We start from the raw sequence: 27,568 nt of genomic DNA, 5'->3' as shown, positions 1-27,568 counted from the left end.
CACTTTAAGAAGAAAACTACGCAATTTTTTACAAAAACTCATATTCACCTTTTCCATGTCGACCTAATGAATATGTCGACCTATTTCAGATGTCGACCTAGTCACTGTCAACCAATAGTGGTCCACCTAATTAATGTCGACCTAGTTACTGTCGACACAACAATCCACACCCAAAATATACTGTGAGAAGGCCAATGCACATAAATATTTATTCACCTTATATGAATTACGTCAAACTCATATGTTGTTGCGAGGGGACACGGTGCACTAATTGGGGTTCCCGGTCACTTTATGAAGAAAATGACACCAATGGTTTTTAAATACTCATGTCAACCTTTTTCCATGTTGACCTAATGACTGTGTCGACCTATTTTATGTGTCGACCTAGTCACTGACGACCAATAGTGGTCGACCTAATGACTGTTGACCTAGTTACTGTCGACCCAACGATCCACACCAAAAATATACTGTGTGTGAAAATGCCAATGCACATAAATATTTATTCTTCTTATATGAATTGCGTCAATAAACTCATGTGTTGTTGCGTCGGTGCCCATACACCAAAAGATTTATCTTCCAATCTGGCTGGTTGGAACGGAAATCTGGTAATGGTTGGGAGCAAATGACAGTTGACGATTTGAAATGGTCAACTGTCATTTGCTCCTATCCATGTAATTTGCTTCCATCCATTTCCAGATTTTCGTTCCAACCAGCCAGATTGGTAGATAAATATTTTGGTGTATGGGCACCTTATTTATTCCAATCTCCTCCTTGATAAAAAAACATATCAAGATTCCACCTCCTAAATCAGATTGTGGTGCTGGGTTACCAATAAAATTGCAACATGCTTCCCCATTAATTATACAACTCTCACTGATATGTATATAATACTCTAATAATACTGTATAAACAAGGATGGATAAAACACTGAGTGAATTTATGCAGTGGACTTAAAAGTTTTCATGTATTGTATTCCTATAAATATCACTTCATTTTATACACGTTTCCATTCATCAAAATACATAGGGGTATATTCAATTAAGGTCGAAACTGGCGTCTTGTCGAAAAGACGCCAGTTTTCGCCTTTTTCAGGTCGGAAGGGTTTCCGACCTATTCAGTACCGAGCATTTTTATTCGTCAAGTCGGGGAATTGGACTTGTCGAATAGTACGTGAATCGGCGGTATAGCTGCGTACTTCTGCGGGAAACGGGCCAAATTCTACAGGTTTTGGCCCCATTTCCGACTATCTCAGTTCGACTTTAAAAAAAGTCGAACTGAGATGTGGGACCTGAGAGGAGGAAAGGGGGGAGAGCAGCGGGGAGACAGGGGCCAGCAGCACTACAGCACAGCGCTGCAGGAAGATGTGTAATAGCCGCCAGACCTCACGGCAGCATCCACCCGGCTCCAGCAAGTGAGGTCCCACTTGCTGGAGCTGGGTGGACGCTGCCGTGAGGTCTTTCCCGGCTATTACACATACTCCTGCAGCGCTGCTGTACCCCATCTGCCCGCGGCTCTCCCCCCTCACCCCCCCCTCATCTCAATTCGACTTTTTTAAAGTCGAATTGTGATGGGCTTTGAATAGCCCTTGTCGGATCCATTCCGACAAATGCATGTCGGAATGGATCCGACCCTAATTGAATATACCCCATAGTATCAAAATCAGCTGTATTGTTACAGTAAACCAATATTGGTGGGTGGATGCTAGATAAACTATCCTATTGTCACATTCATAGATACAGTTTAGTGGTATAGTGTGGCAGATCCTATATTGAACACTCAGTCTGCTTTAAACGAGTAGCAGTTGATTTATCAATGGACACAATACCGACGGTCATAATTCTGACAGCAATTGACCGACAGTCAAAATACCGACACGGTAAAAATACCGACATTCATAACACTGTCTGAAGACAGTGTTATTATCACAAAGCTGCCTCCGGTATTTAAAAAAAAAAAAAAATTAATGTAAATTCATCCATATCACATTTCCCACTGGGAAATACGATCTGGACACTAAAAAAAAAATCGAATTAAAGGGTTTGGAGTAGTTTTTCATGAAAACTCCTCCAAAAGCCCTTCAATACATTTCAGTGAAACTAAAATAATTTGGAAAGGGTGTGAAAACAGTAAAAACAATATTAATAAATATGCCTGTGAGTCTTCTACCTGATGTCAAGCAGTCTTTTCCCTCCTTTTATGAGAGGACACTTAGGGGGAACTCCTTTGCCTGCGGTAATTGATCCCCCGGGGATATAAATGAGGTAAATGGCTCAGGAGGCTCTGGCTAGTACCAGAGCTATATTTACACACAATATATAAACAAAAGGGTTAATGTAGGCATTATACACAGGTGCAGCAGTATATACTGCTAGAAATTTGGTGAGTTTTGATTAGAGATGTGCAGAAAAGATAGACGTGCCTCACCTGCCAAAGACTTTTTACTCCAGAGATTTGACTATAAAAATAATTAGAATAATACAAAGAAGACATTTCTTTTCTTTTTTTTCTAATATATTTTTTATTGAAGCAAATGTATTCAAACAGTGTACATAGTCCAAAAATAAGTCTTATAGTATAACAGCGTAACATGTATGTCTAGGAACCTAGTGAGATAGTGTTTTAACACAGCATGGAAGATTTTGTGATAGCGTATTATAGGAAAGATTAGCAAAAGGCATACGGTAATCACAAGTTAAATGAAAAATACATTGCTCCAAACTCTTCCTTTTCCTCCAAATTTTCCAAACCAAAATGGGAAGAGCATGAGCTACAAACAGAAATGCAAACTACCTATGTAGTGGAAACTATATTGCAAAATAATAATATAAGTTAAGTATGCGGCTGCGGTCACCAGTCAGATAGTACTGCAGCTTGAAATTGAAACTAAAGGGTAAGCAGCACATAAACGATCTTTGCGCCATAACCAATAGGGATTCTAGTCATTTAAAAGCATGGTTAAAGTCATAAAGGTATGTCTAGTGTGAGGAAGACGATAAGGGCTATGGGTAAGTAACCACCTCTTGTAACAGCCCTGAAAGGACCCAGAAATTGCGGCAAAATAAAAACTGCGAGAGATGAAATGAGTTCCAAATATAGTGTACACAGATCAATCAATGAATGCTGATGTGACCAATATGAAGCCGTCACCAATAGGATCTTTGTGAGGCAGTGTGGGGCTGGTACCACAAAAATAATATGTGTTGTAGTGTTTAAAGGCCTAGAGGAGGTGAATCCACTGAACCGTACAGAGAAAATGGCCACCCCAACCATATCCGTGGGCTCAGAAGGAACAAACTCATCTCTGAGAGTAGGATCAGTGGGATCATCAATCTCTGAGTTATCCTGTGACAAGATAGATGCTTCCATATTGTGAGAGCAGTCAACCAAAGAAGCTTGTTCCCGATCAAAAACAGACAAAACATCACAACATTTTTTCTCTAGGTAAGGTATGAGGCATTGGGACACCTCCTCAGCCAACTGGGCAGCGAAACCAATGGTCTCAGACATTATGTAAGTTTGACAAGTGCCAAGATACACGGGTGAATGATGTGAGTGAGGAGTATACACAAATAAAAAGCAATATCAGAACAATATGAATAGAGGGCGTAGCAGAAAGAACAGTGCACTAAATGTGTCAAAGCAATGCAGCATATATCTACTAGTAATATACTGTACAGCAGCCGAAGGCATGAAAATAGGACGATACTGTGGGCTGCAAAACTGTAAATACCCGGGTAACAGAACTAAAACTACAATCTGATGCAGGAAGTAAAAATAATCACAAGTCCTGTAGCACCTGTCTTTGTAGAGTCTTCAAAGAAGGCAATCATATACAGGAGCCCAAGAGGAGGGCCTAGCGAAAACAACAAAGAAGTAAATAGCAGAAGCGGAGACAAAGACAGTAGAAGGGGGGGGTGGGGAAGAACGAGAATGAAAGAGAGGAAACAAAAAAGACAAAAAGAAGGGGGCAGCACTTCGACAGTCAGGTTCTCCAGCCAGTCACTTCACCACCGATAATATGGCATTGGAGTCAACAGTGCAAACAAAGTCTCGAAGGTAAATGCAGTATATAGTTAAGCCAGAGAGAAAACCTCGCTCAACTGTGATTCTTGTATTTCCAACCAGGGACGGACCCGCCAGCTCCAACGTCCACTCACGAAGGCACGGACAGCGGCTCTAGAGGGCTCAGCACTCTCTGTAGGGAAAGCGCTAGCAGCAAGGGTGAGCGCACAGCCGCGGCCCGGGGCGTTTGCAGGACTATGGACGTTGATAGAGGCAGCTGGTATCAAGGCACCCCCAGGACCACCAGCCAACAAGTGGCTCCGGACACCGCGACTCCAGTCTCCCCTGGATGGCGGCAGCAGAAGCAGGCGTATGGCCGCGCCAGTTCCAACGACAATTCTCAGTGGCAGGGACAGGAATAGGGCACTGTGATCCACAGATATCCAAGCAGGGACAGATCTACAGTCCCGCCAGCTTCAGCATCCACAGACGAAAGTACAGGCGGAAAACAGCATCTCCAGAGAGCTCGACGCTCTTTGTAGGGAAAGCACGGGTTAGTGTACAGCCGCGGCGATCCGTGCGGGCACCTCTGGGGGCACAGGTCCGGGCAGTTTACGGAGGTCTGAGTCGACTTGGCTCTCCCAGCGGTGCACCCGCGGGGCAGCAGTCCCAACAAGCGGCGGGGGGGGGGGGGGGCAGCCCGTGCAGTGCTCCAACCCCTGGCAGTTAAAGGTGACAGAAGTCAGGGGGTGTCAGTGGGGATATCTTCCGCCCGGCAGTCCAGTCTCCAGCGCACAGCCTCGGGAACCTACGGGCCGTGGCTCGGGCACTACCGGTGGGGGCGTCACCCCTCGAGGCACACAGAGGGGCGCCCCGTAGTCCGGATACCCAAGAGGTGTGGGTCCATAGCACAAGGGACCAGGGGAAATGGAGGGGGCAGGATGGTCGGCATTCTGTAGCTTCAGGCATGGTCCTCCCGGATTTCGCGCCAAAAGCAAGCGGCCATCCACGCCATTTATATAAAACGGCTCGACTTCGGTGGATAATAGGTCCACAGGGGCGAGTGTGGTATCAATCTGCTCCTCTATACACAGGGGACACACTCCCATCAAGAATGTATCCTCATGAAGGCAGGAAAAGGAGGATTGGTGTGGATAACTCTAGCCCCTGTGCAGACGGTGATTAAAAAGCGGCCATGCTAGATGCCCCGCCCACCGGAAGTCCAAAGAAGACATTTCTAATATATTATATGTATTTTTTATATACTTTTAAACCTCCTGGCAGGTGAGGATTGCCCTGTGTGTGCATTAAGTATAAACCACCATAATACCTAATCTTGAAATGAAGACATGGAGACGTGTATTTGGCAGATTATTGTCAGCTATTTATTTAAATAAACGAATATGTTTTAATGACTGTATAAGATAATTAAATCCAGTAAGGTGGTACCGAAAGAACGGCTATAAATAACCCTAACCGACAATACAAATCCCAATCTAATAAAACTGAAGCAAACCATGTAAAACACAAAAGGTATCCACTCAACCTTCTCCTTTGACTACTCGCCAATACGGGTGATGAGGCTGCCCCGTAAAGGTGGTCCAGCAGTTGTATAACAGTCAACGAAGGTGAGCGCACCCCAAAAAACAACCACCGATTGAACTCCAACCATTTTCCTAATTAAAAACAGGTATCTTGCTGTTCTTTCCCACCCCAAAATAGCCGACAAAGAACTACCCACATCAACCTGCAACAAAAACGAGAGGGAGGGTGGGAAGTTTGAAACAAAAGATGCTGACCCAGCCCACTAACAGACTCAAAATACACTAAAACCCCCACCCTCAACCCCTACTGGACAATGACCCAATACATGATCCCCCTACAGGCCCGCCCCCAGCCTACTAGGTTTAACCCACTACACTCATATTCTGTCATTCCATCCTCCTAAACCTCCTAGTGGCTTAGGATTGCCCTGTGTGTGCATCAAGTATAAACCAACATAATACTTAATCTTGAAATGAAGACACGGGGACGTGTATTTTGCAGGAAATTGACAGCTATTTATTTAAATAAACTAAAATGTTTTAATGACTGTGTAAGATTAAATCCAAAGTATGGTGGCACCGAAAGAATGCTATAAACAACCCTAACCCACAATACAAATCCCAATCTATAAAAACTGAAGCAAACCATCTAAAACACAAAAGGTATCCACTCAACCTTCTCCCTTGACTACCCACCAGTACGGATGATGAGGCTGCCCCGTAAAGGTGGTCCAGTAGATGTATAACAGTCAGTGAATGAGCGCGCACCCCAAAAACCAACCACAAATTGAACTCCAACCAATTTCCTGATCAAAAATAGGTAACTTGCCATTCTTTCTCACCAAAAGTGAGGTTCTATTTAAAGAAACCACACTCCACCACCATTCCCCTAAATCAAATCACCAACTACTGAAAACAGATCCTCAATGAAAAGAAGCAAGCCTTTTCAAGCCAAATGGACACTGTCAGCCCTAAATAAGTAAAAATATTGAAATTTAATTCAAGCATGTCTGACCATTACACCACCACTGGCCAAAACTAAGACACAGCCTAATTTACTTTCTTCCATGCCACATCAATTGCCCTACAATCAACCACACAGGTGAACTTGGCTGGAGTTGAAACTTAAAAACCAACTGAGGAACTTTTAATTGGAATCCAATTAGCCAAATTAATACGAATAAACCGAATTCAGTCCGTCAGTCTAGGAAAAAAATTGTGAAAGAACTCCAGACTCCCACTGCCAATAGTGGCGAGTAACTAATCCCCGAGTTGGGAATACAGGGGAGACAAAACAAGACAAATACAATAACAAACCACTGAACAACAAAGTGTAAATAGTAAAAACAGCACCAAAATGTCTACTCAACAGTTGGCCGAATATAACGCTTGTAGCTAGCCAATTTCCATCGGCCCAAAGCCTTAATTTCGGCAACGGAAAACCCTACTGATGCTGCAGAGGTGGCGTCCCTGATTCTAAACTAATGCGTGCTGAAGTCATGAGGGGAAAAGACCACGCTGGCCAGGCAGTGCCGCATAATCCAACTAAATTGGTATCTTGTCAGCGGCAAACCATCATAATGTATTAGCAAAGAACCGTCCAATGAGGGTCTCACCTCCACATAACCATTGGCCAATGACACCGGACAAAACCTCCAATCGACGGAGGGTACCAAAGTGACCCAATGGCCCTTACCCAACTGATCTATTTTTAGAGCATTGCAGCCTGCACAACAAAGACCCATCCCTAATGAGAATATCAGAAAGCAGCATAATTGAGTCTGTCTTTTTAGAAGTAGCAACCAATTCTGACACCCTGAATGCTCCATGAAATGCCATGGAAAAAGCCAATTTTAATGAGCGCATCTCACAACTCGAAACCACCACCCCTGCAACAGCCTCCAGGATTAAAGAAAGGAGGGACGCATCAATAGGTCCCCTCCTGTCCCTTCAGGGCCTTTGCTAAAAGGAAACTCTTTGTAAAATCTGGAATAAGTTTTAACTTTGAAAAAAAGTATATCCCAGCAAGATACCGAGATACTACTGCCCTTGACCTACCAGTTACCAAGAGTTGCCAAACAAAAGAAAGAAGTAACTGATGACCGCTCTTACCTCTAGGTCTAGGCCCTTTGTCATGAGAAAACACTTCCCACTCCTTCCAGGCCTGACGGTACGCCTGAGAGTGGCTGGGCGAGAGATAGCTCAGCTAGTCCCTCAGATACGGCTCGATAACCTGCCAAACATAAGAAGGGCAGGGTACACCAACAGCATCATCCTCTGAGGCTAATAATTAGAATCTATCCCATTATCCTCTTGACAAAGAATCGGCAATACCATTATCAACCCCAGGTACATGCTGAGCTCAAAATGAAACATTGCCTTACATGCATTGCATTGGCTCTTTGATTATTAACAGCGTGCACAACCCCCAAAATGATCACACCTGAGCAGGATACTGTGATTGCTAAGCCAATCACCACATACATCCAAGGCTACCATGATTGGAAACAGCTCAAACAATAATAAGACATTGCTCAGACCCTTCTTAACCCAAACTGCAGGCCAAGTCGCAACACACCAGGATCCGCTCAGGTAACACCTGAACCCTGAAGTTCCGCTGCATCCATGAACAGCTGCAACTCGATGTTGTCAACGAGCGGGGCCATCCAGATTCTTCTAACACCATTAAAGTACGCTAAAAACAAAAACCAGGCCAAAAGGTCTCTCTTAATTTCAGAAGATAGGCAGACAAAGTGATGAGACATAGAAACCCCCGCCATGGACTGCTCTAATTTACGGCAAAAAAAAACCCTACAGGCAAAGTTCAAAAGACCCAACAGAGATTGGGCCTGCTGAAGAGTTACCTTATGCTGTGCTAAATGCTACGCAATGGACTCCATTAGCTTTGTGACCTTGTCCTGTGGAAGACGGCATGCACAAACAACGGTATTAATCTCGATACCCAGAAATGACAAACAGGAGAGCTGCCTTTCCATTTTGTCCGCAGCCATCGGCACCCCAAAATGCCTAAACAACGCTTGCAATGAAAACAACAGTTCCCTACAATAAAATGAACCCATAGGCCCCACACACACAGGAAGTCGTTGAGATAGTGGGCTATCCCACGACCCCCGCAAGAAAACTCCACACACCAGTGTAAAAAGGTACTAAATCTTTCAAAAAACAAGCATGAAATGGAACACCCGATAGGCAAGCACTTGTCTATGAAGTACTCCTCACCGATGCTGAAACCCATGAATCTGACCGACTCTGGGTGCAAGGGAAGTAAACAGAAGGCTCATTGAACATCAGTCTTAGCTATGAGAGCACCAGGGTCACAAGCCCGAACCATACAGAGATCATAATCAAAAGACTGGTATACTACCGAACAATACTCTGGAGGTATAGCATCATTAACAGAGAGAATTGGTTTGGTTCCGCACAGGAGAGATATGGTAATAAAGAACATAGATTAGTACACAGATTGTAAAAAACTGTTCAGAGAATGACCAACGATACTGAGTTTAAAGATTCTTGAAGAAGATATCTAAACAATTATTTAGGTTGGCGGTGCTCCCAGAGTCAGTAACAGTAGGGCAAAAAGAAGAAAAAAGAAAGACTCTGTGTTGGGTCACACTTAGAAATATGAAATAAATTTATTAAAACTTAACATTCAATGAATGACAAATAAAATAATAAAGAGTTTGATACAAAAAAATGTTCACAAGCACAAAGTATACATTTACTATTGACAAAGATTACAGCAAAAGATTATAGGTACTAAATTAAAATCAGGATAAGCCTGATACAAAATTAAGAGCACCTGTGGTGAAAAATATGAAAAACACAATAAAATAGTGCCTGATTAGATCAGATATCAATAATGGGGTAGAGGTAGGTGACATGTACATATAATCACCGCAGTGATAATGGTGGGGAGACACCTAGTCTAAATACCTCATAAAAAATAGATAAAGGGCACAAAGGTTCATAATTGTGATGTCAAATGACTACAGGTAATCACCTGGTAGAGATTTAGTTTGCTTAAAAAAAGTGGTGGATTGCTGCTGAAATATGGCAGTAATAGAGACACTAAGACACAAATGAGAGAGTGTAATTGGTGGTGAGCAATATTAGGTACTTCTGCTGTCCAGTTTCTAGCGTAGATTCTCTGTTGCTGTGGGCATTGCAGAGAGTGGTCTCGCATCTGGATGAGAGGGTACTAAAGATAGAAGTGAGATATGCTAAGAATAGGGAGGGCAACCATTCCTTCTGCTGTCCACTGTCTTATAAATTTATAGCGGACAGTGGATGAGAGAGGTGGGTTGAGCTCACCTATTGAAAAAAGGGGGGGGAGAGAAGTGGTAATATAGTGGGATCACAAGGTTTCAAAAATAAATAGATTGTAAAATAAAACAATCATAGAATTAATAATTGAAATGGAGAAGGGAAAGTAAGCTCAGGCTGCATAGTAGTAAGGTAGAAATTTACCAAAGTGCATAGCCCTGTACCTAATATTGCTCACCACCAATTACACTCTCTCATTTGTGTCTTAGTGTCTCTATTAATGCCATATTTCAGCAGCAACGCCCAATCTCATCCGATCTTGGAAGCTAAGCGCTGACAAGCCTGTTCAGTACCTAGTAGGGTGACCTCTTGGGAATAACAGGTGCAGTAAACCCGTGACCTCTGTTCACAAACAGCAGAAGTGTTTGAGCAATTTCTGAATCTTCTTTCTCCTTATCCCATTTTCCTGCAAACCTTCCATTTACTTGCCCTGCCCTCATGTTTACTTATCTATGCTTTTTTGATTATCATAAAATATAAAAATAATTTTTCTCCAATACTTTGTTCTCTTTAAGGATCCACCACTTTTTTTAAGCAAACTAAATCTCTACCAGGTGATTACCTGTAGTCATTTGACATCACAATTATGAACCTTTGTGCCCTTTATCTATTTTTTATGAGGTATTTAGACTAGAGATGAGCGGGTTCGGTTTCTCTGAATCCGAACCCGCCAGAACTTCATGTTTTTTTTCACGGGTCCGAGCGACTCGGATCTTCCCGCCTTGCTCGGTTAACCCGAGCGCGCCCGAACGTCATCATGACGCTGTCGGATTCTCGCGAGGCTCGGATTCTATCGCGAGACTCGGATTCTATATAAGGAGCCGCGCGTCGCCGCCATTTTCACACGTGCATTGAGATTGATAGGGAGAGGACGTGGCTGGCGTCCTCTCCGTTTAGAATTAGAATAGATTAGAGAGACACTTGATTTACTAATTTTGGGGAGCATTAGGAGTACTCAGTAGTGTACAGTGCAGAGTTTTGCTGATAGTGACCAGTGACCACCACTTTTATTTATAATCCGTTCTCTGCCTGAAAAAAGCGATACACAGCACACAGTGACTCAGTCACATACCATATCTGTGTGCACTGCTCAGGCTCAGGCCAGTGTGCTGCATCATCTATTATCTATATATAATATTATATATATCTGTCTGACTGCTCAGCTCACACAGCTTATAATTGTGGGGGAGACTGGGGAGCACTACTGCAGTGCCAGTTATAGGTTATAGCAGGAGCCAGGAGTACATAATATAATCCGTTCTCTGCCTGAAAAAAGCGATACACAGCACACAGTGACTCAGTCACATACCATATCTGTGTGCACTGCTCAGGCTCAGGCCAGTGTGCTGCATCATCTATTATCTATATATAATATTATATATATCTGTCTGACTGCTCAGCTCACACAGCTTATAATTGTGGGGGAGACTGGGGAGCACTACTGCAGTGCCAGTTATAGGTTATAGCAGGAGCCAGGAGTACATAATATATTATATAGTGAGTGACCACCAGACACACAGTGCAGTTTATTTAATATATCTGTTCTCTGCCTGAAAAAAGCGATACACACAGTGACTCAGTCAGTCACATACCATATCTGTGTGCACTGCTCAGGCTCAGGCCAGTGTGCTGCATCATCTATATATATTATATATCTGTCTGACTGCTCAGCTCACACAGCTTATAATTGTGGGGGAGACTGGGGAGCACTACTGCAGTGCCAGTTATAGGTTATAGCAGGAGCCAGGAGTACATAATATTATATTAAAATTAAACAGTGCACACTTTTGCTGCAGGAGTGCCACTGCCAGTGTGACTAGTGAACAGTGACCTGACCACCAGTATATAATATTAGTAGTATACTATCTCTTTATCAACCAGTCTATATTAGCAGCAGACACAGTACAGTGCGGTAGTTCACGGCTGTGGCTACCTCTGTGTCGGCACTCGGCAGCCCGTCCATAATTGTATATACCACCTAACCGTGGTTTTTTTTTCTTTCTTTATACATACATACTAGTTACGAGTATACTATCTCTTTATCAACCAGTCTATATATTAGCAGCAGACACAGTACAGTGCGGTAGTTCACGGCTGTGGCTACCTCTGTGTCGGCACTCGGCAGCCCGTCCATAATTGTATATACCACCTAACCGTGGTTTTTTTTTCTTTCTTTATACATACATACTAGTTACGAGTATACTATCTCTTTATCAACCAGTCTATATTAGCAGCAGACACAGTACAGTGCGGTAGTTCACGGCTGTGGCTACCTCTGTGTCGGCACTCGGCAGCCCGTCCATAATTGTATATACCACCTAACCGTGGTTTTTTTTTCTTTCTTTATACATACATACTAGTTACGAGTATACTATCTCTTTATCAACCAGTCTATATATTAGCAGCAGACACAGTACAGTGCGGTAGTTCACGGCTGTGGCTACCTCTGTGTCGGCACTCGGCAGCCCGTCCATAATTGTATACTAGTATCCAATCCATCCATCTCCATTGTTTACCTGAGGTGCCTTTTAGTTGTGCCTATTAAAATATGGAGAACAAAAATGTTGAGGTTCCAAAATTAGGGAAAGATCAAGATCCACTTCCACCTCGTGCTGAAGCTGCTGCCACTAGTCATGGCCGAGACGATGAAATGCCAGCAACGTCGTCTGCCAAGGCCGATGCCCAATGTCATAGTACAGAGCATGTCAAATCCAAAACACCAAATATCAGTAAAAAGCCTCTTTTTTTCTTTGCGTCATGTGCTGTTTGGGGAGGGTTTTTTGGAAGGGACATCCTGCGTGACACTGCAGTGCCACTCCTAGATGGGCCCGGTGTTTGTGTCGGCCACTAGGGTCGCTAATCTTACTCACACAGTCAGCTACCTCATTGCGCCTCTTTTTTTCTTTGCGTCATGTGCTGTTTGGGGAGGGTTTTTTGGAAGGGCCATCCTGCGTGACACTGCAGTGCCACTCCTAGATGGGCCCGGTGTTTGTGTCGGCCACTAGGGTCGCTAATCTTACTCACACAGCTACCTCATTGCGCCTCTTTTTTTCTTTGCGTCATGTGCTGTTTGGGGAGGGTTTTTTGGAAGGGCCATCCTGCGTGACACTGCAGTGCCACTCCTAGATGGGCCCGGTGTTTGTGTCGGCCACTAGGGTCGCTAATCTTACTCACACAGCTACCTCATTGCGCCTCTTTTTTTCTTTGCGTCATGTGCTGTTTGGGGAGGGTTTTTTGGAAGGGACATCCTGCGTGACACTGCAGTGCCACTCCTAGATGGGCCCGGTGTTTGTGTCGGCCACTAGGGTCGCTTATCTTACTCACACAGCGACCTCGGTGCAAATTTTAGGACTAAAAATAATATTGTGAGGTGTGAGGTATTCAGAATAGACTGAAAATGAGTGTAAATTATGGTTTTTGAGGTTAATAATACTTTGGGATCAAAATGACCCCCAAATTCTATGATTTAAGCTGTTTTTTAGTGTTTTTGGAAAAAAACACCCGAATCCAAAACACACCCGAATCCGACAAAAAAAATTCGGTGAGGTTTTGCCAAAACGCGTTCGAACCCAAAACACGGCCGCGGAACCGAACCCAAAACCAAAACACAAAACCCGAAAAATTTCAGGCGCTCATCTCTAATTTAGACTAGGTGTCTCCCCACCATTATCACTGCGGTGATTATATGTACATGTCACCTACCTCTACCCCATTATTGATATCTGATCTAATCAGGCACTATTTTATTGTGTTTTTCATATTTTTCACCACAGGTGCTCTTAATTTTGTATCAGGCTTATCCTGATTTTAATTTAGTACCTATAATCTTTTGCTGTAATCTTTGTCAATAGTAAATGTATACTTTGTGCTTTTGAACATTTTTTTGTATCAAACTCTTTATTATTTTATTTGTCATTCATTAAATGTTAAGTTTTAATAAATTTATTTCATATTTCTAAGTGTGCCCCAACACAGAGTCTTTCTTTTTTCTTCTTTTTGCCCTTAGGTATAGCATCATTGACAGAGGACCCAATGCATAAGACAGATGCTGAATGAGTTGAAATTTCCCTGGAGCCTTCTTGGGCACCACCCCCACCGGGAAAATAATTAAGTGTGCAAAGGTGCCCGTCATCCTCCCAAGCTGCACCTCCTACTCAACCTTTGCTTGAAGAACTTTGGGAAAATCGCAAGCTGATTGAAGATTCCTGGGAGCCCGGAAAACAACATTGCCCTCAACCGGCAAATGATAACCAAACTTAAAACCGGAAAACAGAAACTATGCATCCTCCCTGTTTCGTATACCACCACAACCACAACCATAGCATCCAAACGGACCAGGGTGGGAGCCCTACTTTAGCAGCAATGCCACCCGCTGGCTTGCTCGCCACACTGGCACCTGTCTTAGATCCTTGTCGTACCCCCCTGAAAGCAATTGAATGCCTGGTGGAATCCATTGCAACGTAGGCAGACGTTTCAAAAGCGACACCGCTGCCCAAAGGAACATGAAGAGTTATTAAAGGCAAAGCATTTGCCTTTAGAAGATTGCGGCGACTGGCCTGATACCCCATTCCATCGCACCAGAGGATCCTTGGAACCTGAATGCATGACGCTAAGCCCCACCTGCTGGACATCTTACCCCCGCTCAATAAGCTTCCTTCCCAACATGATGTTACAGTGTTACATCCAGCCACACCTCTACATCTTTGTACCCGAAATCCATGACATGCAAGCAATCCTGCTTTCGCCTAAACTCCTCATCATAAACTCCCCATGTTGTGTCCTTCGACTTTCACTGCATGTTGTGAGCAAGGTGTATGTACCTTATCACATTCAGGTGCTCCTCTTCTAAATAACAGGCTGCAAACACACAAAACCCAGCCAACCAGTTGTCATAGAATCGGAAGGCCTCGACCCCTATACTGCCCTTAGCTTTCTCTGCCTTAAACTCCTTCTTAGCCTGATCGGTCAGTGTAAACATATACTGTACACATACTCCTTTTATGAATCTTCTTCCTACAGCTCTCGCGCAGCCCCTGTAACTCAGCTGTGTAGTCGTAATGCACCACACCAGGCAAATTACACCACATTCTGGCCCTGCATGAACTACTCATGACCTTATGTCACTTTCCCCGCCTATCGCGCCTACGTGCCTCATGCCACGCATATTTAGAAGCCCTCTTCCGTGCCTTCGCTGCACTACTTGCTGCAGATTCTAATGAAGAAGACAAAGAATGAGGAGGACTTACTCGAACCCCTCACCTAAGGTCCTGGATCGTCCAACCGCCAACACTTCACACGATAATGCTTCCTGCTCTACGAGCACTTCTCCATGATCTTCATCAGCCAACGAATCTGAAAGAGATGTTTGAGCCACCTCCAGAGCCGAAGCCTCACTGGCAGAAGACAAAGACAAAATAACCACAGCAGGGTCCCTAACCCCTACACCCTATGCCGATGCACTACCTCCTAAATTCTTTAAGACAGACCCTAAGTCACAGCATGCCTTCAAAAACTGCGCCATTGCAGGTCTGGAAGCTCTAGGGAGATTAACCCGGCCTGCTGCTGTAGGTAGTGTTGTTCCTCCGCCAGGTGCCAAAGCTGCCAAAATCGGGGCAAAAGCATGAGTAAGTTACATCACCTTGTTCAGAAGCTGAACCAACCCTCATACCCACAGCATTCTGCACTGACTGCCTCCTGAGAAACCTGGCCCTAGCTGCTAAGCCTGCAGCCTGATCCCCTAGCTCCCTCTCAATTGTTCTCCTTCCTGCTGCAGCTTGCCTAGGCTCCATGTTCCCCCTAAACACCGCCCCTGCCCTAACTGAAGGGACAAGCAAATGGCCGCCATCCCCCACCTTATAAGCCACATAAGGCAGCCCCACAGTCCTTCCAAAACCCTGTGGACTACCTCTGCCCAACTCCAGTGAGCTCTCAGGCTGATAAACGGTCACTGGCACCTGAGTCCAGGTAACGAGCAGGGGTCTGGGGCAGATGATGGGGGTGGGACATGGTGGCCAAGACAATAAACTAGTAAGAGCCTTGGAGCACACAGAAAGCTGGGCGTAAGCTAACCAAGCTAAAGGAAGGGGTGTGGGGTGGGGTGTGGGGGGTGGGGTGGCTAGAACAAATACTGCTAGCAAGGGCACGGTACAGCAATAAAAAGGGACTAAAGACTGTAAATAACAGAACTGGGACAGAACACTTACTGTACCCAGCCAAAGTTTGAAACAAAAGAGGCTGACCCAACCCACTAACAGACTTAAAATTAGTGATGTGCACCGGAAATTTTTCGGGGTTTTGTGTTTTGGTTTTGGATTAGGTTCCGAGGCCGTGTTTTGGATTCGGACGCGTTTTGGCAAATCCTACCTGAAAATTTTTTGTCGGATTTGGGTGTTTTGGATTCGGGTGTTTTTTTACAAAAAAACCCTCAAAAACAGCTTAAATCATAGAATTTGGGGGTCATTTTGATCCCATAGTATTATTAACCTCATGTCAGGAATCGACTTACCAGGCTGACATCCGTCCGCCGCTGCGGACTCCGTCCTGGCTCCCTGCGGTCACCGGTCGCCTATGCTCCTGCCATGGGTCATCATCTGGATCCTGGGGGCACTGTTGAGACAGCAGGCGTGTAGCGCGCCGCGTCCCCGCTGGGCCGCGGCGTGGGCGCCGCCATGACAGTCTGCAATAGCCAGTATGCTGCGGCCAATCCGGTGCGTGGCCGCACCCACCTTTCCTGCACTCATCCAATCCCTGCGTACCATGGGGTATATAGGAGGCTACAGGTACAGCTCACAGGCATCCTGGACTTTGTGTCTATCTGCGACCTACATGAAAGGATCGGTTCCTGTCTCTCCTGAGTTCCTGGTTCTCTGCTAAGAACATTATACTCCTGGTTACTCTGCATTCTCCCGTGGAACTTCAAGGCTCAGCAATACCTGCAACCTGCATAAGGCTTCACACTCATCACCACCTTGTGTGCTTCAGCCTGCAGTTGAAGACAAACTCCAGGTGCGTTCATTTCCTCCACCTGTGACACAGCTTGCTGCTGCCAGTGCCCATCACCTGCACTGTGAGTCGGTCTCCTGCTTATGCTCAGGTTTGCCATATCATCTACTGCCTAGTTTCCCGTTTTAACCCTGCACTGGTTTCCAAGCCAGAACCATTCCATAAGACATTCTGCTCTTCTGATTTATATTCTGGATATTATTTCTCAAATTCATTTATCATTCATTTGCCATAGACTTTCAGATTCATTACTGAGTGATTGACTTTTTTCACCTGTTATTATTATTTCTGCTGCAATAACTGTTATACATCTGCCTAATAAAAATACCTTTGCGCTCATGCGCAGGAACGTTATTCAACCTCCTCGTTTCCTTCCTTCCACCTCCACTGACCCACTAGCGCCCCCTCCGGGGACACAGACCGAACACAATCTGACAGTAAGTCCAGGATCGATGGACTCGGATGGTGGACGGAGTGTGGGGTCAGAGGCCTTGCAAGATCTGGTCTCCCGTCTGGATGGTCAAGAGGTTGCGCAGCAGCAGATGCTTCACTTTCTACAAGGGATGTCCTCCCGATTGGATACACTGCAGCAATCCCTGCCCAGTGTACTTTCACCTACTGTTCCAGTTACTCCAGCACCTGCCAGTGCTGTAAATTCTTCTACGTCGGCTGCATCAGTTCCAGTATCACGCCTGCACCTGCCCGTGCCGAGCAAATATGATGGCAGTCCTAAACTATGTCGCGGCTTTCTCAATCAGTGTGAAATACAGTTTGAGTTATTGCCACATAACTTTCCCACACCAAGGTCCAAGGTTGCCTACATCATTTCCTTACTCTCTGGTTCTGCTCTGAGTTGGGTGTCTCCTCTGTGGGAACGTGCTGACCCTCTGATCAACAACTACTCAGACTTCGTGTCAACCTTTAGACGGATCTTTGACGAACCTGGTCGAGCAACATCAGCTTCGGCAGACCTGATCCAACTTCGTCAAGGTAACCGAAGCATGGGACAATATGTCATCCAGTTCCAGACGTTGGCTGCAGAGATCCAGTGGAACAACCAAGCTCTGGTAGCAGCCTTCTGGCACGGCCTTTCGGATCGGATCAAGGACGAATTGACAACCCGTGACATTCCTGTTCAACTGCCTGATTTGATCTCCCTATGTATTAAGCTGGACTCTCGCATCCGCGAACGCAATAATGAACGCGCTCGGAGTGAGTCTCGCAGACCAAGGTACATACCTCCTGTACAGTTCCAGTCTCCCTCTTCTGACGAGCCTATGCAGATTAATAGGTCCCGCCTATCTCCTGAAGAGCGGGCAAGAAGAATACGGGAGAGGCTCTGCCTGTACTGTGCTGCTGCGGGTCATCAAATTAACTCCTGCACGATGCGTTCGGGAAACGCCAGATCCTGACTTGTAAGGGAGGAGTCAAGTTAGGATCTCTCAGTCAAGCTCCTTCCCAACAAGACCTCATTCTTCCAGTGACGCTAGAAACCTCCGTTGGGCTCCAGTCTGCGTCAGCATTAGTGGACTGCGGTGCTGCAGGAAATTTTATCACCCAAGCTGCCGTAAATAAATTTCGTCTGTCTACCTGTGAACTTTCTTGTCCTGTATACATTACTGCTGTGGATGGTAGTAGAATCTCTAAGGGGAACATTTCACATCAAACTACCCCAGTGGTTCTGGGAGTTGGATTTCTTCATTCAGAACTGATCAAGTTCCTGGTCATCCCTCAGGCCACCCAGGAGATTGTCTTGGGCATGCCTTGGCTCCAGCTACATAACCCACAGTTCAACTGGACAACGTTGCAGCTTACCTCATGGGGTTCACATTGTCACCAATCCTGCTTAGCCCAAGTGTGTCCCATTAAATCAACCGAAGTAAAGTCACAGCTAAGTCTTCCAGCAGTTTATCAAGACTTCGCAGACGTCTTCTGTGAAAAGGCTGCTGATATTCTGCCGCCCCATAGGGAATGGGATTGTCCCATCGATCTCCTTCCTGGCAAGAAGCCACCTAGGGGGCGCACCTACCCTTTATCTGTTCCTGAAACAGAGGCGATGAGTAATTACATCAGAGAGAATCTCCAGAAAGGATTCATCCGTCCGTCATCATCACCCGCTGGTGCAGGTTTCTTCTTTGTCAAAAAGAAGGATGGAGGACTGCGTCCATGCATTGACTATCGGGGTCTCAATGACATTACCATCAAGAATAGTTATCCTTTACCACTCATTACCGAACTTTTTGATAGAGTTAAGGGGGCCCGCATTTTCACCAAGTTAGATCTCCGCGGTGCCTATAATCTCATCAGAATCCGGAGTGGTGACGAGTGGAAAACAGCTTTCAACACTCGAGATGGCCATTATGAATACCTGGTAATGCCATTTGGGTTGAGTAATGCTCCAGCGGTATTCCAACACTTTGTGAATGAAATTTTTCGAGATGTGCTGTATAAATACCTCGTTGTCTACCTAGATGATATTCTTATCTTTTCTCAAGACCTTCCATCTCATCGCCTACAAGTCTGTGAAGTTCTCCGACGTCTTCGTGAGAATCGTCTCTACGGGAAACTATCTAAATGCACCTTTGAAGTTCCCTCTATACCCTTTCTGGGTTATATAATCTCCGGATCGGATCTTCAGATGGACCCGACGAAATTGGAAGCCATTGCCAACTGGTCCATTCCAACTTCCCTCAAAGCTATCCAGCGGTTCCTGGGTTTCGCCAACTACTATAGAAAATTTATTCGAGGATTCTCCACTCTCATCGCTCCTATTACCAACCTGACTCGGAAAGGGGCAGATCATTCCAACTGGTCAGAAGAAGCCTTGGCAGCCTTCCGGAAAATCAAGCTAGCCTTTATGTCTGCTCCAGTGCTGTCACAGCCAGATGTCGACAGACCATTCGAGTTGGAGGTAGACGCCTCTACAGTTGGGGTAGGTGCTGTTCTCTCCCAGAAGGGATCTGATGGGAAAGTCCACCCGTGTGGATTTTATTCTCGCAAGTTTCTTCCTGCAGAAGCTAACTACTCCGTGGGAGATCAAGAGTTACTAGCAATCAAGCTGGCTCTCGAGGAATGGAGATATCTCCTAGAAGGGGCCAAACATCCGTTTAACATCTTCACGGATCATAAGAACTTGCTTTATTTAAAAGCAGCCCAGTGCCTTAACCCTCGCCAGTCCAGGTGGGCTATGTTTTTCTCACGTTTTAATTTTAAGCTTCATTTCCGCCCAGGTTCACAGAATGTGAAAGCCGATGCATTATCCCGATCCATGGAATCTGAAGAAGGAACATCTGACTCTGTGCCACATTCCATCCTGAGTCCCGTGGTTTTCGCTGCCTCTCAAGTCTCCCCAGCTCCTCCTCCTGGTAAGACTTTTGTTTCCTCAGAGCTCCGTCCCAAGTTGCTATCTTGGGCCCATCAGTCCAAGTTCACTGGTCATCCTGGTGTCCTGAAGACATTCAAGTTCCTTTCCGCATCATATTGGTGGCCAAAGATGAAAATGGACATCCAGGATTTCGTGGCATCCTGTCCTAAATGTGTGCAGCACAAGACTCCTCGTCAGTCACCAGCAGGTCAGTTACAACCCTTGTCTGTCCCTAGTCGTCCTTGGTCTCATCTGTCCATGGATTTTATCACTGACCTTCCATCTTCTCAGGGACATAATACCATTTGGGTTGTAGTGGACAGATTCACCAAGATGGCTCATTTCGTTCCCCTCCAGGGTCTCCCTTCTGCCCCGAAACTTGCCCAAATCTTCATACAGGAGATTTTCCGCTTACATGGTTTACCCTCTGAAATAATATCTGATCGGGGGGTACAGTTTGTAGCGAGGTTTTGGAGGGCCCTCTGTTCTGCCATGCAGGTAAAATTGAAATTCTCGTCATCATACCATCCTCAGACGAATGGGCAGACAGAGAGAGTCAATCAAGAACTTGAGACTTTTTTAAGGTTATATGTGTCATCTTCCCAGGATGATTGGTTCAATCTGCTCCCGTGGGCCGAGTTTGCCCATAACTTTCGATATCATACTGCCACTGATACGACACCATTCTTTGCAGTTTATGGGCAACATCCCCGTGTACCTGAATTCCAAGAGCTTCCTCATATGGATGTTCCAGCTGCCACTTCTGCACTAACTCAGTTTTCAACCATTTGGAAAAAGATTCACGTTTCCCTCAAAAAAGCCTCCAGTCGATATAAAATCTTTGCCGACCACAAGAGACGTGCGGTTCCCTATTTGAAACCTGGGGATCGAGTTTGGTTATCAACCCGCAACCTTCGTCTCAGGGTTCCTTCCATGAAGTTTGCACCACGCTTCATTGGTCCTTACCCTATTGAGAGTGTCATCAACCCAGTGGCTTACAAGTTGAAATTACCATCTTCACTTCGTATACCTAATGCCTTTCACATTTCTCTCCTCAGACCTTTAGTTCTAAACCGCTTTCAGAATACTCTTCCAGCAGGTCCCAAGATCCGAACTCAGCGGGGCGTGGAATTTGAGATCAACAAGATTCTGGACTCCCGTTGCCGGTATGGACGTCTCCAGTACCTGGTCGATTGGTGCGGTTATGGCCCAGAGGAGAGAAGCTGGGTGAATTCATCTGATGTTCATGCTCCTAGGTTGGTCCGTGTTTTCCACAGCACTCATCCCTCCAAACCATGTGGGTGTTCGGTGTCCACCCCTAAAGGAGGGGGTACTGTCAGGAATCGACTTACCAGGCTGACATCCGTCCGCCGCTGCGGACTCCGTCCTGGCTCCCTGCGGTCACCGGTCGCCTATGCTCCTGCCATGGGTCATCATCTGGATCCTGGGGGCACTGTTGAGACAGCAGGCGTGTAGCGCGCCGCGTCCCCGCTGGGCCGCGGCGTGGGCGCCGCCATGACAGTCTGCAATAGCCAGTATGCTGCGGCCAATCCGGTGCGTGGCCGCACCCACCTTTCCTGCACTCATCCAATCCCTGCGTACCATGGGGTATATAGGAGGCTACAGGTACAGCTCACAGGCATCCTGGACTTTGTGTCTATCTGCGACCTACATGAAAGGATCGGTTCCTGTCTCTCCTGAGTTCCTGGTTCTCTGCTAAGAACATTATACTCCTGGTTACTCTGCATTCTCCCGTGGAACTTCAAGGCTCAGCAATACCTGCAACCTGCATAAGGCTTCACACTCATCACCACCTTGTGTGCTTCAGCCTGCAGTTGAAGACAAACTCCAGGTGCGTTCATTTCCTCCACCTGTGACACAGCTTGCTGCTGCCAGTGCCCATCACCTGCACTGTGAGTCGGTCTCCTGCTTATGCTCAGGTTTGCCATATCATCTACTGCCTAGTTTCCCGTTTTAACCCTGCACTGGTTTCCAAGCCAGAACCATTCCATAAGACATTCTGCTCTTCTGATTTATATTCTGGATATTATTTCTCAAATTCATTTATCATTCATTTGCCATAGACTTTCAGATTCATTACTGAGTGATTGACTTTTTTCACCTGTTATTATTATTTCTGCTGCAATAACTGTTATACATCTGCCTAATAAAAATACCTTTGCGCTCATGCGCAGGAACGTTATTCAACCTCCTCGTTTCCTTCCTTCCACCTCCACTGACCCACTAGCGCCCCCTCCGGGGACACAGACCGAACACAATCTGACACCTCAATAACCATAATTTCCACTCATTTTCAGTCTATTCTGAACACCTCACACCTCACAATATTATTTTTAGTCCTAAAATTTGCACCGAGGTCGCTGGATGACTAAGCTAAGCGACCCAAGTGGCCGACACAAACACCGGGCCCATCTAGGAGTGGCACTGCAGTGTCAGACAGGATGGCACTTCAAAAAAATAGTCCCCAAACAGCACATGATGAATTGAAAAAAAGAGGCGCAATGAGGTAGCTGTGTGACTAAGCTAAGTGACCCAAGTGGCAGACACAAACACCTGGCCCATCTAGGAGTGGCACTGCAGTGTCAGACAGGATGGCAGATTTAAAAAATAGTCCCCAAACAGCACATGATGCACAGAAAAATTAAAGAAAAAAGAGGTGCAAGATGGAATTGTCCTTGGGCCCTCCCACCCACCCTTACGTTGTATAAACAGGACATGCACACTTTAACAAACCCATCATTTCAGCGACAGGGTCTGCCACACGACTGTGACTGAAATGACTGGTTGGTTTGGGCCCCCACCAAAAAAGAAGCAATCAATCTCTCCCAGCTTCTTCTGCAAAAGCCTGATGAGCGGAATGACCTGACTCAGGCTGGCAGTGTCTGAACTGACTTCACGTGTGGCAAGTTCAAAGGGTTGCAGAACCTTGCACAACGTTGAAATCATTCTCCACTGCACTTGAGTCAGGTGCATTCCCCCTCCTTTGCCTATATCGTAGGCAGATGTATAGGCTTGAATGGCCTTTTGCTGCTCCTCCATCCTCTGAAGCATATAGAGGGTTGAATTCCACCTCGTTACCACCTCTTGCTTCAGATGATGGCAGGGCAGGTTCAGGACTGTTTGCTGGTGCTCCAGTCTTCGGCACGCGGTGGCTGAATGCCGAAAGTGGCCCGCAATTCTTCGGGCCACCGACAGCATCTCTTGCACGCCCCTGTCGTTTTTTAAATAATTCTGCACCACCAAATTCAATGTATGTGCAAAACATGGGACGTGCTGGAATTTGCCCAGATGTAATGCACGCACAATATTGGTGGCGTTGTCCGATGTCACAAATCCCCAGGAGAGTCCAATTGGGGTAAGCCATTCTGCGATGATCTTCCTCAGTTGCCGTAAGAGGTTTTCAGCTGTGTGCGTATTCTGGAAAGCGGTGATACAAAGCGTAGCCTGCCTAGGAACGAGTTGGCGTTTGCGAGATGCTGCTACTGGTGCCGCCGCTGCTGTTCTTGCAGCGGGAGGCAATACATCTACCCAGTGGGCTGCTCCACTTGTCCACATGTCCGTGGTCAAGTGGACATTGGGTACAACTGCATTTTTTAGGACACTGGTGACTCTTTTTCTGACGTCTGTGTACATTTTCGGTATCGCCTGCCTAGAGAAATGGAACCTAGATGGTATTTAGTACCGGGGACATAGTACCTCAATCAAGTCTCTAGTTCCCTGTGAATTAATGGTGGATACCGGAAACACGTTCCTCACCATCCAGGCTGCCAAGGCCTGAGTTATCCGCTTTGCAGCAGGATGACTGCTGTGATATTTCATCTTCCTCGCAAAGGACTGTTGGACAGTCAATTGCTTACTGGAAGTAGTACAAGTGGTCTTCTGACTTCCCCTCTGGGATGACGATCGACTCCCAGCAGCAACAACAGCAGTGCCAGCAGCAGTAGGCGTTACACTCAAGGATGCATCGGAGGAATCCCAGGCAGGAGAGGACTCGTCAGACTTGCCAGTGACATGGCCTGCAGGACTATTGGCTTTCCTGTGTAAGGAGGAAATTGACACTGAGGGAGTTGGTGGTGTGGTTTGCAGGAGCTTGGTTACAAGAGGAAGGGATTTAGTGGTCAGTGGACTGCTTCCGCTGTCATCCAAAGTTTTTGAACTTGTCACTGACTTCTGATGAATGCGGTCCAGGTGACGTATAAGGGAGGATGTTCCTAGGTGGTTAACGTCCTTACCCCTACTTATTACAGCTTGACAAAGGCAACACACGGCTTGACACCAGTTGTCCGCATTTCTGTTTAAATAATTCCACACCGAAGTGGTGATTTTTTTTGTATTTTGACCAGGCATGTCAATGGCCATATTCGTCCCACGGACAACAGGTGTCTCCCCGGGTGCCTGACTAAACAAACCACCTCACCATCAGAATCCTTCTTGTCAATTTCCTCCCCAGCGCCAGCAACACCCATATCCTCATCCTGGTGTACTTCAACAGTGACATCTTCAATTTGACTATCAGGAACTGGACTGCGGGTGCTCCTTCCAGCACTTGCAGGGGGCGTGCAAATGGTGGAAGGCGCAACCTCTTCCCGTCCAGTGTTGGGAAGGTCAGGCATCGCAACCGACACAATTGGACTCTCCTTGGGGATTTGTGATTTAGAAGAACGCACAGTTCTTTGCTGTGCTTTTGCCATCTTAACTCTTTTAAGTTTTCTAGCAGGAGGATGAGTGCTTCCATCCTCAGGTGAAGCTGAACCACTAGCCTTGAACATAGGCCAGGGCCTCAGCCGTTCCTTGCCACTCCGTGTCGTAAATGGCACATTGGCAAGTTTACGCTTCTCCTCAGACGATTTTGATTTAGATTTTTGGGTCATTTTACTGAGCTTTATTTTTTTGGATTTTACATGCTCTCTACTATGACACTGGGCATCGGCCTTGGCAGACGACGTTGATGGCATTTCATCATCTCGGCCATGACTAGTGGCAGCAGCTCGAGCACGAGGTGGAAGTGGATCTTGATCTTTCCCTATTTTACCCTCCACATTTTTGTTCTCCATTTTTTAATGTGCGGAATTTTATGCCAGTAATATATCAATAGCAATGGCCTACTACTATATATACTGCGCACAACTGAAATGCACCACAGGTATGGATGGATAGTATACTTGACGACACAGAGGTGGGTAGAGCAGTGGCCTACTGTACCATACTGCTATATAGTATATACTGCAGTGACGTGCGGTGGGGTGAGGCAGAGCCTTTCCTGTCATACTTACGTTTAAACCAGCACTTTGACTGAAAAAAGTATATGAAAAATACTAATAATTTGTTTGAAATATCTTCTTTGCATTATACTAATAATTTTTATAGCCCAAACTCTGGAGTAAAAAGTCTATGGCAGGTGAGGCAGTGCCTCACCTGTGTATCTTTTCCGCACATCTCTGATCAAAACTCACAAAATTTCCAGGAGTTTATAATGCTGCACCTGTGTATAATGCCCAGATGTACCCTCTGGCTCATATATTGCATGTAAATCTGGCTCTGGGGTTAGCCAGTGCCTCCTGAGCCATTTAGCTCACCGCACGTCCCTGATATACTGGTGGTCAGCAAACTGTGCAAAACTGAAATGCACCACAGGTATGGATGGATAGTATACTTGACGACACAGAGGTAGGTAGAGCAGTGGCCTACTGTACCGTACTGCTATATATTATATACTGGTGGTCAGCAAACTGTGCAAAACTGAAATGCACCACAGGTATGGATGGATAGTATACTTGACGACACAGAGGTAGGTAGAGCAGTGGCCTTCTGTACCGTACTGCTATATAGTATATACTGGTGGTCAGCAAACTGTGCAAAACTGAAATGCATCACAGGTATGGATGGATAGTATACTTGACGACACAGAGGTAGGTAGAGCAGTGGCCTACTGTACCGTACTGCTATATAGTATATACTGGTGGTCAGCAAACTGTGCAAAACTGAAATGCACCACAGGTATGGATGGATAGTATACTTGACGACACAGAGGTAGGTAGAGCAGTGGACTACTGTACCGTACTGCTATATATATAGTTATACTGGTGGTCAGCAAAATTCTGCACTGACCTCCTACTATATACTACAATGCAGCACAGATATGGAGCGTTTTTCAGGCAGAGAACGTATAATACTGGTGGTCACTGGTCACTGGTCAGCAAAACTCTGCACTGTCCTCCTACTATGTAATACTGCTGGTCCCCAGTCCCCACAATAAAGCAATTAGCACACTGAGCACAGATATTTGCAGCACACTGAGCACAGTCAGATATGGAGCGTTTTTCAGGCAGAGAACGTAGATATTTGCACTTGCAGCACACTGAGCACAGATATTTGCAGCACACTGAGCACAGATATTTGCAGCACACTGAGCACAGATATTTGCAGCACACTGAGCACAGATATTTGCAGCACACTGAGCACAGATATTTGCAGCACACTGAGCACAGATATTTGCAGCACACTGAGGACAGATATTTGCAGCACAGTTTGCAGCCCACTGAACATAGAAACTGAGAGGACGCCAGCCACGTCCTCTCACGATCATCTCAAATGCACGAGTGAAAAATGGCGGCGACGCGCGGTTCCTTATATAGAATACGAATCTCGCGAGAATCCGACCGCGGGATGATGACGTTCGGGCGCGCTCAGGTTAACCGAGCAAGGCGGGAGGATCCGAGTCTGCTCGGAACCGTGCAAAAAAGGGTGAAGTTCGGGGGGGTTCAGATCCCGAGGATCCAAACCCGCTCATCACTACTTAAAATACACTAAAACCCCCACGCTCAACCCCTATAGGACAAGGACCCAATATAAGATACCCCCTACAGGCCCGCCCCCAGCCTACGAGGTTTAACCCACTACACTCCTATTCTGTCATTCCGTTCTCAATATAGTAAAAACTCTGGCTTATACGTTAGTATGTCAGGAAAGGCTCTGCCTCACATGCCTCACCGCACGCCGCTGATTGTCCTCGATGGCGGGTGTCAATGTATCTCTGGCTTTAGTGGGGTACAACATGTATATATTAGAATGCCCTGTCACAGCCCAGTTAGCTGAACGTGGAGATGTGTTTAGTCTGAATACAGTTCTGTGTCACCCACAGCTGCATGAGCTTGGTTCTGGAGACTGCAAAGAGCAAGAACATACATGATTCACTCTGAAAATTAACTTGCCTTCCGGCAAAGGACTGAAGGCTTTTCATTGTATCAATAAACTGAGAGGCCCATGTATCCATAATTACATTCCCAGT

The 27,568-nt window shown here is 45.9% G+C and overlaps 1 long non-coding RNA gene and 1 pseudogene across 1 annotated transcript in view; both read left to right on the top strand.

The window, feature by feature from the left end:
- Positions 1–27,568, top strand: part of LOC135008690 (uncharacterized) — a 358,352-nt gene that overhangs the window by 170,475 nt on the left and 160,309 nt on the right. The window lies entirely within an intron of this gene.
- On the top strand, positions 10,109–10,227 carry LOC135054149 (5S ribosomal RNA; annotated as a pseudogene).

The sequence above is a fragment of the Pseudophryne corroboree genome, chromosome 2 (genome assembly GCF_028390025.1).
Source record: "Pseudophryne corroboree isolate aPseCor3 chromosome 2, aPseCor3.hap2, whole genome shotgun sequence".
NCBI classification, from domain to species: domain Eukaryota; kingdom Metazoa; phylum Chordata; class Amphibia; order Anura; family Myobatrachidae; genus Pseudophryne; species Pseudophryne corroboree.
The sequence above is the reverse complement of the archived record's forward strand: the minus strand, read 5'-3'. Positions and strand labels throughout refer to the sequence as shown.